Raw genomic sequence first — 14,192 nt, 5'->3', positions numbered from 1 at the left:
AGAACATAAGCAGGCTGTTAATGTGCACTCTGTTGAAACTCTTAACTTGGGGGATGAGAATTAGCTTGCAGTAGTAATTTGGTAAGCACCTGGGAAAATTGCAAGCTTCATTTCTTGCAACGTGGAATATGATTAAAAAGAGAATGTATTATTATCATGGGCACCATTAAAAAATGTGTAGACAGCATTCTATGATGTTAAAATGGAAATTGGAAGTTATACTCAAATGTTGAAGATGCTGCATGTTAATTACTGTCTACCACAGTGCGCTGCAAGTGCAATTCAATTATTTGCTTTGTCAAGCAATATTTTTATTAACCTGAACTTTAATTTTGTGCATCTAGTGTTTTTCATATTGTGGTAAAACAGTGGAATAATAAGTTACCCCACCCAGAGCTCTTTGAAACACCAGAAATGCATCCTCTAACATAGGAATCCACATTTAAATCTAGATACAAAACATTTCTCAAATTTCAGGAATTTCTTTTTAAATATCAGGTAGCGAGCTTTTAAAATATCTATTCAGCACTTTAGCATTTTGCTGGGTGCTTATAGTAACTTTTGTTCTTCCAGCAAATTTTTGAAGTAGGCATTATTGTACCCATGTTTGATTTGAAGAAACTACGGCTGAGAGAAGGGAACTGAGGTGCACAAGGTCACTCAGCCTGTTCTTAGTGGAGTCAAACATTAAACTGAGGCTTACCTTTGTCCAAGATTCAATTTCTAGGACACACCACGTCCCTGGGTTAAATCTTATTAGCTGACTTTGGGACTTTAGTGGAAAAATTCTAGATATCTCTTGTTTTATGTTTTACAACATTTTCCCATAACCAAGGATAACATAAATAATATATTATAAAAGCACGACTTATTTGCATTTGGAACTCACATTTGGATAATCATTTTAATTGTTAGTGAATAAATGACCTTTATTTGCTGATTACTTAATTTTATTTAAAGTCATTAGCCACATCTGACAAAACATTTGATTGCTTGGCTTCTGGGCCAAATCGGCTGCAAAGAAATCATAAGGATCTGCCCTGTGTTTAGTTTGGTCAATTAGTTCTGTAATAGAAAATGATGCAATCATATACTTTTAAACTTAGCTAGGGTAACCAAAGTGATGCATAATATAATTTATCTAGTCATTCTTTCAATATAACCTGTTCTGAGTATCTACCAATTATCTCTTAAACTGTGCTTGGTTATAAAGATGAAATGATGAACACGACACATATTTTTTAAGGAAGTCAGTAGTTTAGCTATATAAACAGACATATAAATGGTCCATCATGTAAAAATACTATTCATAATGATTCTTTAAAAATGATGCAAGATAAGACAGAACAAAACGCTAATTGACCACAGAGGAGAGACTCAGTAACTCTGCCTGAGGGAGCGCAGCAAAACTGGAAGGAAGAATTGGGTCATCCAGTAGAATAAGGAGTTTGTACAGAGAGGGTTGAGGAGTGTTAGGGAGCAGCTGCTCCATAGCAAAATGGCTTTTTTCAGGTGAGAGGGGAAAGGCTTTGAGAAATATTGTGTATATACATATATACCTATGCCAAATACATAATACACACATACATACACGCATACAGACACGTATCGATAACACGTCTTGGTTTGCTCATTTGTCTCTCTCTAGATATGTTACTCTTTATGTGCACAGCTGAGCAAGAAAAGTGTATGCATATATATGTACAAAAATACATGCTTACTTAAAATCATGAAGGTATTGATTCTTTAAAAATTAAGCATAATAAAATTTAAAGAGATATAATATTTTAATTCTGGATTTTTTAACAGGATCCTTGGTATATGATTTATTTAAGGGAATATAAATCTAGAATCTATTGTTTTTCTATTAGCAAAATTCAAATTTTCAAGGTTTTGATGCAAAAGCATCATTATTTTTTTTTAATTAAGCAGGTATAGATTAGCTTATTTGAAAATGAACCAATAAATGAGTCAACTTTACTTAACCTGATGTTAGGGACGATATCTAGAGCAACTTTGACCCCAGTTTATTAATCTTATATAAAAGTAAGCACTTAAAAATAAATGATTTAACCAACTAATATGTCAATTATAGTGCATGGATAGCTATCTATATATCATCCACCTATTTCTGACACTTTCTGAATTTTTTCTAAAAATTGTAATTATCCAGTTATTAAAAAATATTTGTATCTATCATTTTGAATTTATCATTAAAATTTATTCATTAATTCAAGGGTAAAATTAGTATGGAATATCCATCAAACATTCTTCAGATGTCAAATTGTAAAAAACAGATTTTTAAAAAATGCCAAAATATTTGTTAATCATATAGTAATTTAGCATTAATGAGTTGTAGTATTTATCATGCTTATAATCACAAACTTATTGACATCATACTTTGTGTATTCTATGATTTAATTAATAACTATTACATGATCCATTTACTACCTTTTATTGAAAGTTCTTTTCTTTTGAAAAAGTAATCTTTTAAATGTAGGATCTGTATCCTCATACCAGCCCACTTTCTGGCATATAATATATATGCCAGATATATAATATATGTGACTATATAGTAGGCATTCAAAGTGAACTAACCTAAATTTGCAAGTAATATTTTTATTTTTTACATATATTTAAATAGTGAATCAGAGACAATTATCAGAAAGTATTTTAACATGTGCATATATACATGGATGTGTCAAATATTCTGAGAATGTACCATATTCCATATATGATATTCTAAATATAATAATGAAGTCATAGTTTCATATATAACAAGAAAGTTATATTTCTAAAACTACTCAGAATAAGCTGGAGAATTGTCCATCCCATCATGCTTTCTTCTTTTTCAATTAATGCTCAGTCTTTACAGAGATTAATCACTTTACCTGGCAAACTGACCTGAATGAATGGTCTAAGCGTGTTTGCCCTCCTTCTCATTAAGTTTGCTGTCTGTCTAGCTTATAATAACCCCAGGTTGGGAGAGGTAATTAAGTGATTTGGTTTTAATAAAAGACCTTCCTTTTTAGTTCCTTCTAACTAGCTCTAGCCGAACAGTTCTCAGGGGTTTATAAAATGTAGGAAATGATCTCACATTTGCAATGGAAATAAATTAAATCCTGCAACAGAAAGTTGTTTCCCATGATAGGGCCCTTTAAACTCATCAATCGTAAGTGTATAATTAACATACTTCATTTATTTATTTATTTATGCACAAATATTGTCTCTCCTCCCCAAACATCTATATGTGATACCTGAGTACTTACTGATGATTAGTACTTACTTAATGACTATCAATCATGGGCTTTGTCATAAAATCCTATGATGCCTTAAACTGAAGCCATTTGATATCTTACACTGTAAGATAAGAGCAGAAGAGATTCATTAACCAGGAACTTCAAAATAGATGATGAATTTTCCCTCTCTTCTTATTGAAATATCCTTTAACTTCTCTTTCCATCACCTCATGGTTTGGAAAATTATCTAATTATCGGTGTAACAATATTTTTTTCCTAACCTCGGACATCTTTGGGTAAGTGTTAAAAATAATTGTCAAACTTCATTAATTTTTACACACACACATGCACACATACATACACAACATACCACAAATGTTACATGTGAGATGATTAATAAATAGAACTTTTGGTCTCATTTTTCTAATTTTGTTAGCCATGAAAACATTTATCTCACTATTTTTTTTAAGATTGGCCCTGAGTTAACATCTTTTGCCAATCTTCTTTTTTTTTCCTTCTTCTTCTCCTCAAAGTGCCCTCAGTACAAGGAGCATATTCTAGTTGTAGGTCCTTCTAGTTCTACTATGTGGGGCACCACCTCAGCATGGCTTGATGAGTGGTGCTAGGTCCCTGCCCAGGATCCGAATCGGTGAAACCCTGGGCTGCTGAAATGGAGCACGTGAACTTAACCACTCAACCACAGGGATGGCCCCCTTTCATTTTCTAAATTATCATAATTTAGTAATGCCATATTTATTTCAAATTTGGGTAAGGAGTTAGTGAATATGACTTTAGAACTTGAGTTATTTTAACTATGAGAGATGACCACTCTCCACCTGCAGGTGAAAGGTGAAAGAACTCACATGTCTACCAGTGACTTTAGCAGGTTGGATTCCCAGCATATTAGCCCCCTCAGATCAATGTTCTAACCTAGAAACTTACTATAGTCAAATACTTAAGACAATCAATCAATAGACATGCACCTTAGGCCTGAGGTTCTGCCCTACAACATAGCTAAGGTCACACAGCTTGATCCCATCTCCCCAGTAGCAACAGTGGAAAGATTGTAACCTCCCCAGTCCTATCTGAGGTGGCATATACACATTGAATGCCAAGGGTACTGAGTTGAATAGTTTCTGGCAAAAATTCATGCCCACCTGGAATCTCCAGAATGTGAACTTATGTGGAAATAGGGTCTTTGTAGATGTAATTATCTACTTAAGATGAAGTCATACTGGTAGAGTGGGCCCTAACTCTAATGACCATCGTCCTTATAAGAAGGCCAGGTGAAGAAACACACTCATGGGAAGAAGGCCATATATGGATGGAGGTCCAAGGATTGCTGACCGTCACCAGAAGCTGGGAGAGAATCATAAAACAGGTTATTCCTCAAAGCCAGCTGAAGTAACTACCCTGTAAACATATTAATTTTTGAATTCTAGTATCCAGAACTGTGAGAGAATAAATTTCTGTTGTTTAAAACCACCAATTTGTAGCAATTTATTATGGCAGTCCGAGGAAACTAATATGGATTTTGGCACCAGGAAGTGGGATGTTGCTGTAACAAATACCTACAAATGTAGCTGTGGAATTACATGATGGATAGAAACCATAAGAATTTTGAGGCGCATGATAGCAAAAGCCTAGATTTCCATACAGAGAGTATTGACAGTGATATTGAAGTTAAAAGCAATTCTGATGATAACTCAGAAGAAAGTGAAGAGGACAATAAAGAAAGCTTCTGTATTCTTAGAGAATACATGCATCATCATGAACAAATGTAATCATCAAAGGTGCTTCTCATGAAGTCTTGGAAAGAAAGGAGGAGCATGTTATTGGCCACTGGATGAAAGGTGATTCTTGTCATAAAGCAGCAAAGAACTTGGCTGAATTGTGTTCTATCGTTGGGTGAAAAGTAGAACTTCTAAATAATGAGCTTAGATACTTAGCTGAGAAGACTTCCAAGCAAAATGTGAAGGTGTGCCCTTATTTCTCCTTGGTGCTTATAGCGAAATGCAAGGGGAGAGAGATAAATTGAGGAAGGATCTGTTAAGCGAAAAGGAACCAGAACTTAATGATTTGGAAAATTTTCAGCCTATCTATATTGCAAAAGATGAGAAAGTATGCTCTGGAGAGAACATCAAGGTGTGGTTGGACACATTTTCCTACGTAGAGAAGGTGTATGACTCATGGATCCATCAGTCGCCTCAGAGTAAGCCAAGAATAGAGAGGGGGTTGTCAAGAAGGGATCTAGAGAGAGCTGCCTTGTGTAATCCCCTTGACATCAGGGAACATCAACAAGATTTTTGTAAATGTTGTGTCAGCAAAACCACTGTAGCAATTTATTGGGTTGGGTTGCAGGGGAAAGTGACAGGAAGTTATGAAGGAAATAGGTTTCTCAGAGGGCTGAGAGAGTGGGACCAGTTAACCAAAGACTGCTCAGGGACTAGGGCAGCAGGATTTTCTTGAGCCCAGAGACAGAAGCTGATGGGGTTTTCATGGACCCAGCTGGTAGATCAAGCCATGGAGAATTATTATCAGGCCTTGAAACCAAATGAGAATTGTCCTGATGAGTTTCAGACTTGCTTTGGATGAGGGATTCCTTTGCTCCTTCCATTTCCTCTCCTTTGGAATGCCTGTCCCTCTGCTGTATTTTGGAGGGAGACCACTTGTTTTCCGGTTTCGCAAGTGCACAAATGGAGAACAACATTTCCTTAAGGTGGGTCCTGTCCAGTCTCTTGCTTATCTGATTTAAGTGAGCTAGATAGTGAGACTTGGAACTTCTTGAGGTGATATTTAGATGCGATATTGGATTTAAAGTTAATTCTAAAATGGGTTATGAGTTTTGGGAATGTTAGGATGGATGTGAATTTTAAGGGACCAGAGGACACAATATACTGGGCTGAACAGTATCTCCTCCAATTCATGTCCACTTGGAACCTCAGAATGTGACCTTATTTAGAAATAGAGTCTTTGCTGAGGTAGTGACTTAAGTTAAGATAAGTAATACTGGTTTGGGTGGTCAGTAAATCTAACGTCAGTTCTTATAAAAAGGCCATGTGAAGACACACAGAGAGCAGAACACCATATGATGATGGAGTGATGCATCTACAAGCCCAGGAAAGCCAAGGATTGCCAGCAAAACACCATAAGCTAGTAGAGAGGCATGGAACAAATTCTCCCTCACAGCACTGAGAAGGAACCAATCCTACTGACATCTTGATTCCAGACTTCTTGCCTCCAGACCTGTGAGAGAATAAAGTCCTATTTTTTTAAGCCATCTCATTTGCGGTAGTCTGTTATGGCAGCTCCAAGAAACTAATACACCAGCTTCTGTCACATCTACAGCTGCAACTGGAAAGCTTAGGACCCAGAACTCTGATGACACCGACCAGGGAGGTTCTCCTTTGTTGAGAATTTAACTAAGTTGCTCCATAGTATTGCTGCCTCGACATCCGTTTTGTTTAGTCAGGTAGCCTGTGGGGACCTTAAACTGATAGTGGCCCCTCATACAAGCATATGCTCTGGATAACAGCCTTGCAGAGTCACATGCAAACATAAGCTCCTGCTATGATTTCCCCAAAGCCCTTGTGATCAACAGTATTCCCTTTGTGTGCCTCTCAGATAATACCCCTGTGGAGCTTACCAAAACCCCAATCTTTTTGGTTTGAAGTAACCAATCAAGTCTTAGCCTGGGAACCCCAAAGCACTCCACCCCTGGACCCTAGTAAAGGTGTGTGCCCCAGATTCTGCCTCTCTATCTGTCCCCTCTCTGCCTTGACTTCTCTGTGTGGCCCCTCAAGGCATACTGTGTACTTCCTCCCGGACTATGAGTAATAACCTTCTCTATTTCAATTTCTCTGGTGGTCTTTTGTAGAATGAGGCTTGTCATCTGGCACCCTGTGCTCAACTTAATCAAGTCATAATATCCCTCGACCATGATTTCTGAAGTTCTGGATTAGGATTGGACCCAAAGTGCTGCTATGTCACACCACTGTTCAGTTCCAGCCCCTGATGGGTTGCATCCCTCTCTCTGAATCTGTGATCTCACCTGGTAGATGTATGAACACTTCCCTAGAAAGTGAGAGCAGCAGGGTCCTTTTTCTGGAGATAGTGCTCCAACAGGCTTGGCGCATAGGCCATTTTCCCTTTGCCTTTGTTTAGCTTGACAAGAGACTTTAGGAATTAGAAAAAAGATGTATTAACTTTTCAGATATTGTGTCTTCCTAAAGTGCATAAGTTTTTTCTCTTCGTTTGTTCTCTTTTATTGCGGCTAAAAACCAATGTGACACAAGCTCAGTTTTAAATATAAATGAAGCTTGTGGGATATAGGGGTCATGGTCTCCTTTTTTTGTTTTCTTTTGGTGAGGAAGATTGGCCCTGAGCTAGCATTCAAGCCAATCTTCCTCTATTTTGTATGTGGGACACCACCACAGCATGGCTTGATGAGTGAGCAGTGTGTAGGTCTGCACCTGAGATCCGAACCAGGGAGCCCTGGGCCACTGAAGCAGAGCATGCAAATTCAACCACTGTGCCAGCAGGCAGGGCTTCATGGTCTCCTTTAATAGTTAACTTTGTAACATCAAAATACAGATGTGAAAATCCGTTTATTAAGACTGTTAATTTTGGTAAATTATACATCATTTGTTAGAAAAACAAAATAAATAGTAAATTATCAATTGATAACATTTACACATTCCTTAATTGTATGGAATCTCCATCTTCATTTTCTAGTACATAAATATTTTTAATAGATACTTTTCCTCTTTTAAATCCCTAATTGTTTTTTATGTAACAGCTTTGCCAATGTTGTTGAGGACAAATATATGTTATTTTGAGCATGCACAGCAAAAATACTTTACGGATTCTCTCTGATTTTTGTCCTTTACATAGTTTGATCTATTTTTAGTACTTTTATTAGTTTTGTCTAAAACATTTTTTCTCCCAGGACATACAAATATTATGAGGCTGTGAGATTTTATTCAAGGGACAATTTTTATTTCTAAAAATACATCAAGACTTCAATCATTCAAATTTCCTAGTATTTGTAAGACATGCAATTGGTGCCTATGTCAGTGAGTCTGGCAAGATGCTAGTTGTGCAGGAATATTTGGGAGATTCTTTTCTTCACCACAAAAAATGAAATGACTACTTTTAATTGGATAAAATTTGATCTGATTTCCCTTTTCATGAGATCAAATTAAAAATATTCATCATGATTATATGTTCCATTATTCACAACCCTGTGCCAACATGACTTTAGATCTTAACCTTTTGATTTTAGACTCTTAATGATAATGTGCATGTCTTATTTAAAGCCACATAGAAATGATCACGGTTGGTATTTCTCTTTGAAATGAATAGGAAATTTCCACTTAGATCTGTCCTATTGGGACTGACAGAAAAATGAGCCCTATTCCCAATAAATTTGCATTAATTTCTTCCATGATGTTTTCAAGAAGCTACTTGGAGTTTTAGCCCAAAAAAGTCAAGACAATATTCTTAGATGGAATTTGCAGAGGATAAATGTCACTTTTATTATACTTCCAATGCATGGATCTCACATATTAGCTAATTTATATCAAAGCTATCCTTTGATATTAAGTGGCAGACTTAATGGTGTTTATTAATGGAATTAAGATTGGTGGAAAATATGAAGACCTCTTGGTTCATAGTGTAGAACTTTTTATTTTTGTTTCTCTATTTGTTTGTTTTCAATATTCGAACTCGAAGGAAAGGGCATGAGAGTAAATAATAAAGACAGTGGGACAGTAATCCCTCTTCAGCCCTTTACAGACAGTGAAGTAGAACCAGTGCTGAGACTGGGATGACATTTGGATGTCATCTCATTGCTACAGCCAATGTATTGCCCTAGTTGGCACCACTAATGGCACAGAGTGAAATATTCCCTCTTGTGTCTGTGAAATGAGAAGACTGGCCTCAATGACTTTGAAGGACGCATTCTGCACTTACAGTCTCCACCTACGCTCCTGCTGTTTGCACCCATTTCTTCAACATTCCTTGCTTGTGTGCTCTATCCATGTGTTCCTGTGACCTCAGCCAATTCATTTTCCGGTCAATAAATTGAGTCAGATTCACTTTTCCAGGATGTTGACTATATTATGGCAACATCAAAATAGAATTCTTTCTTCCTGTTATAAGAAAATACATAGACCCTCTATTTCTTTTCTATTGAGGGGTAACAAACTTAGTGGCTTAAAACAATACAAATTTACCATATCACAGTTTCAGTGAGTAAGAGTCTCCCAAAGCTTTAATGAAAGAGTCCACCAATGTCTATAATAGAGAAATTCAATAGATAATTTAGGTCATATTCAATGCATATTTATTGATAAATTGAAGAAATTAAGCATTGACATTTGCATTAAAATACTGTATAAATGAAATAAAATGTCCTTAATATGGTGTATAGCACTTCAGGTTCTGGAGGGAGGTCTGTTCTTGATGTTGGAAATACAAATTCCCCAAACAAAATAATTTAGCTGGTGCCCAGTTAATGCCACATTTAATTTTTGATGAGACTAAAGCATTAGATATCAGTAAACATTAGCCTTTCTTGGCATACTTTGTTGATTTCTAATATTAATTTTAATTTATTTACAAAAAAATTTCCTCTTTACCTATTATTCTCTGGTAACTCGAAAATTAATATTTTTGGCAGTACATCTTTAATAATCAGGCTTCAAATATGCTATCTAAAGTATAATTTTTAATATTTTCTATTTTAAATACTCTATATTAAATACTCATATTCTATTCCCATTAGGAAATGTTTGTTGGAGTGACTAGTCCCCAGTGTAGTTATTATTACATTAAAGCAATGAAAACTAACATGAAGAATTTATTCCAAAGTGTTCTGTTTTAGGATAGATATATTTATATTTTTTTGTGGAACCTTAGTAAATTTCTACTTACTTTTTCAAGAAGCAGACACATGGTGGGCATCTATTTCCACAGTCTTCATGTGGTGACTTATAGGAAAATGAACTTCTGTAAAATTGTAACATTCCTACACACATGTTAAATGCAGTGTTATTTTATTTTCATAGGAACTGTCTTTCAATATTGGGATAGGGAAATTTTAAAAATGAGGCTGAGGAATAGATGACCAGAAGGAAGTTGCATGAAATTTTTTTCAATAGTTGACAAAATGTATTAAAAGTGAGAACTAATCTTTGATTTTGTAGTGATCATTGATTGACAAAACTGACAAGTAGGCTAAAATACATTCTGATAAAAGTACAGGCTTCCATATTTCAGGGGGAAAGCAGAAGCCATTTTATATACTTCACACATTCTCCCTAGTAAATGTTTTGAGTCCATTTGTAATCTTTAACCTGTGACCTCCAACTTGGAAACTAAAGCTAATACAGTCTAGAATGAGAGTTGTATGAGGATGTCACTGGTGGATGACTCTATTTAATTTATTATTAAATAACATCCTACCATGTTGGATATGTGGGAAGCTTTGCAGTGCATTTAAAAAAAGTCCAGACTATTGCTATTTTTGCGTGAAAGGTAGATGAAATTTTGAAGCTTCTTTTTGAAGATTATGTAAAATGAAATTATATTTCAAAATCTTACTTTTAACGTATGTTAACAATCAGTGTCAGTATACAATTAGTGAGAATCAATCAAAGAGCAGATTATGCAAAAAATATAAACATTGTATTATTTGTATCGCAGATAATGTATTTGTTTGCTTTGTTAGAAAATATAGATAAGAGTGACGCCATCAACATGGCAGAATGGGTATTTTCTAACCATCTTCATCTCAAAGAACACTAATTCAGAAAATCAGCCATGGATGAGAGAGCTTTGTGGAGGTGAAAGTATCCAATAGAGAAGGTCTAGCACACTGTTGGAGCAAAAAAGATCCCAGATTGGACACATTGAGGAGGATCAGTGGAACAGTTTCAGTTTACCTGCACCACTCCTCCCCCAAGGTGGCACAGGTCAGTGCCAAGAGAAATCTTCTTTGCTGGTTATTTCTCCCATGGGAGAAAGGGAGGACATGTGTGTAAGTGCCTGGGTTCCCTGGCTGTTGACATGCTGCCAAAGAGACCCACTTCTTTCTTGCTTCATCCACAAAGCTGAGAGGTGCTGCATGACTTGGGGACAGGGTGCAGCTGGGAGAATGGTATTTTGGGCTTCAGAGGGCATCAAAGAAACACAGATCCTATTAATCACTTTGCAGACTTTGTGAGGAATTCTGAAATTGAGCCACTGGGGACATCTCTCCTGTAAATCCCCCCAACTGGTGCATGTGCACCCCCAATGCTCTGTGAATCTAACTCCCTCAAACACCCCTTGTGGCCAGTTTCCTGTGCATGATACTGACAGTGGCAAGAGTGAGCCTTTGCAGATGGATAGTGAGTACATGCAGAAAGCCAGACCATTTCTGCAAGATTGGGAAAAAGTACACAATCTTGAGCATTCAGCATCACAATAAGGAGAGCAAATGGGAGGCTACTGGCACCTGGTCTGGCTTTGCAAGATCCAGAGAAGGCATACAATCTTAAGAATTCCCACCCCAGAGAGAACAAGAAGTGTGGAGCAGGTGTATCCATAGAAGGTCTGAGAATGCCTCAGAATCCCTAACAGGGCTGATAAAAGGTATTTCTATCCCCAAATTAGTCAGTAAAGACTGGAGGAGGTACTTGCTTCTTCAAATGCAAATATAGCAATGCAAGACTTCAAGGAACATGAAAAATCAAGGAAACATGATATCACCAAAGGAACATAATAGTTTTCCAATAACCAACTCCCCAAAAGTGGAGATCTGAAATTTTCCTGATAAAGAATTCAAAATAGCTGTTTTAGGGAAACTCAATGAACTACAAGAAAACACAAAAAGACAATTCAATGAGATCAGGAAAAGGATACATGAATAAAACAGGAAGTTTAACAGACATAGAAAACATTTAAAAGAAAAAGAGATTCTGGAGCTGAAGAATACAATGAATGAAATGAAAAATGCAACAGAGAGCATCAATAACAAACCAGATCATTCAGAAGAAAGAATCTATGAGGTAGAAGACAGGTCATTTGAAAAACTATTTAAAAAATACTGTTTAAGTTCGAATACTAGGCATTCAAATTGGAGTCCCAGAAGGAGAAGATAGGGAGATTGTTGCAAAAAGCTGTTTAAAGATAATGGCTGAGAACTTTCCAAATTGGGGAAGAGATTTGGGCATCCAAGTTTGTGAGGCTCATAGATCTCCAAACAACTTGAACCTGAAAAGATCTTATCCAAGAAACATAACAAAACTGTCTAAAATAAAAGATATAGAGAAAATTTTAAAGCAGCAAAACAAAAAAATATTTCTCAATGCAATGGAACTTCTACAAGGCTATAAGTGGATTTCTTAGCAGAGATCTTGCAGGCCAGGAACGATTGGGATCAGACTTCTAATAATCTCGTGGGCAAGATCTGTTCTATGGCTGTGAGTCATCACCTTTCAGCGTAGTCAAGATTTTACAGTGGGTTTATGAACAAAGTTGTCAGGGTGCTTGAAATGAATGTTAAGCATTCACATAATCACATAGACTCCCCGTCTCCAGAGTTAATCTTACTACTGCTGGTGTTGACTGCCATTCTGTTAGTGGAAGAGACAATGCCAAGAGTATGATATGCCATCACTCCCTGAAGCTGGCTTCTCACTGGCAGCTTGATTATGTCTGATAATCATCATGGGGACACTGTGGCTCTTCCTCACTGGAATGGACACATTCTAGATGTGGGTTTACCTCCACTATTCATCATGATCATTTTTTGCTGGATAATTAATTAGAACATTGCCTTTTAAAGGAAGCCTACATTGAGTATAAGTTTCCTATTGGCAAGGTCATGTACTTTGTAATACGCTCTACTCCTAGTGTCCATCTCAATTCTTGGCCCATTAGTAGAAGATCAATAAATAGTTGTTGAAACAATAGATACACAAAATGCATTAAGACGTCCTAGAATAGAAGTAGGTGGGAAAGAAAAAAGGAATACAAACTTAGGGGCTCAGAAAATGGATCCCAAAGTGAGACTAATACAAAAATCAATTCTTAAAAACCTTTCACTTTTGCTATGAGTGGGCCACAAAGTTGGCTTTCAGCTCTCTAGAAGCCAATATGGAGAGGGAAGTGGTGTCCATTACACGGGTGACTGTGTCCATAACTCAGGAGTTCTGTAGTTATTCCTGATTTGGAAACATCCGATTTTACAGCATCCCTTAATATAGGCCTATTTCCATTATAAGACAAGAAAGCATTTCCTTTAAGGACCCTCATAAATTATACAATGTTTATCGAAATCAAACATCAGTTTTTAGAGCATTTCTCAATGTAGGCCTGTGGAATAAGTTCACAGGATACAAAGGTTTATGTAGTCATCTTTCTGCTTCTCTGATTTAATCAAGTGAGAAATTTTAAAACCAAGTCTTTTTGAATTTTTCCAATATACTAATAGAATGTTTTTTCCTATTAACAGTTATTTCAAGATATAAAGCAAGTAAAAAAATATACTGCATTGGTTAAAGCAGATGTAGTAGGATTTCCCAGTCATTTTATTGGACTTTCTGGTGGAGATCTTTGAATTACCTCTGTGTCACATTTCGAGGAATAAATAAAATACAATTATTTTAAGCAATTTTCCATAATTATTGCTTTTTCAGCTGAGTTACTGAAAGCTAATTGGCATCAATGAGCATGAGATGTTTATTACCTTTCAGGTTCTTGGGGTTTAGCTCTCTGAGTTCAAAATTAGGTGTGAAAAATACAACGAATAATAATTCCCATTTGATGAATACTTAAAAATGATGGGCACCACGATGAGTGTCGTACTTAGATTGTATCATTGATTCCTTCACAACAACTCTGTGAGGTTAAGTTCTATGTTCTGAAGTTATGGATGAAAAGACTGATTCTCATATATATTATAAT

The sequence above is a fragment of the Equus przewalskii genome, chromosome 7, assembly GCF_037783145.1.
Source record: "Equus przewalskii isolate Varuska chromosome 7, EquPr2, whole genome shotgun sequence".
Classification (NCBI taxonomy): domain Eukaryota; kingdom Metazoa; phylum Chordata; class Mammalia; order Perissodactyla; family Equidae; genus Equus; species Equus przewalskii.
This window is presented reverse-complemented; position numbering follows the sequence as displayed.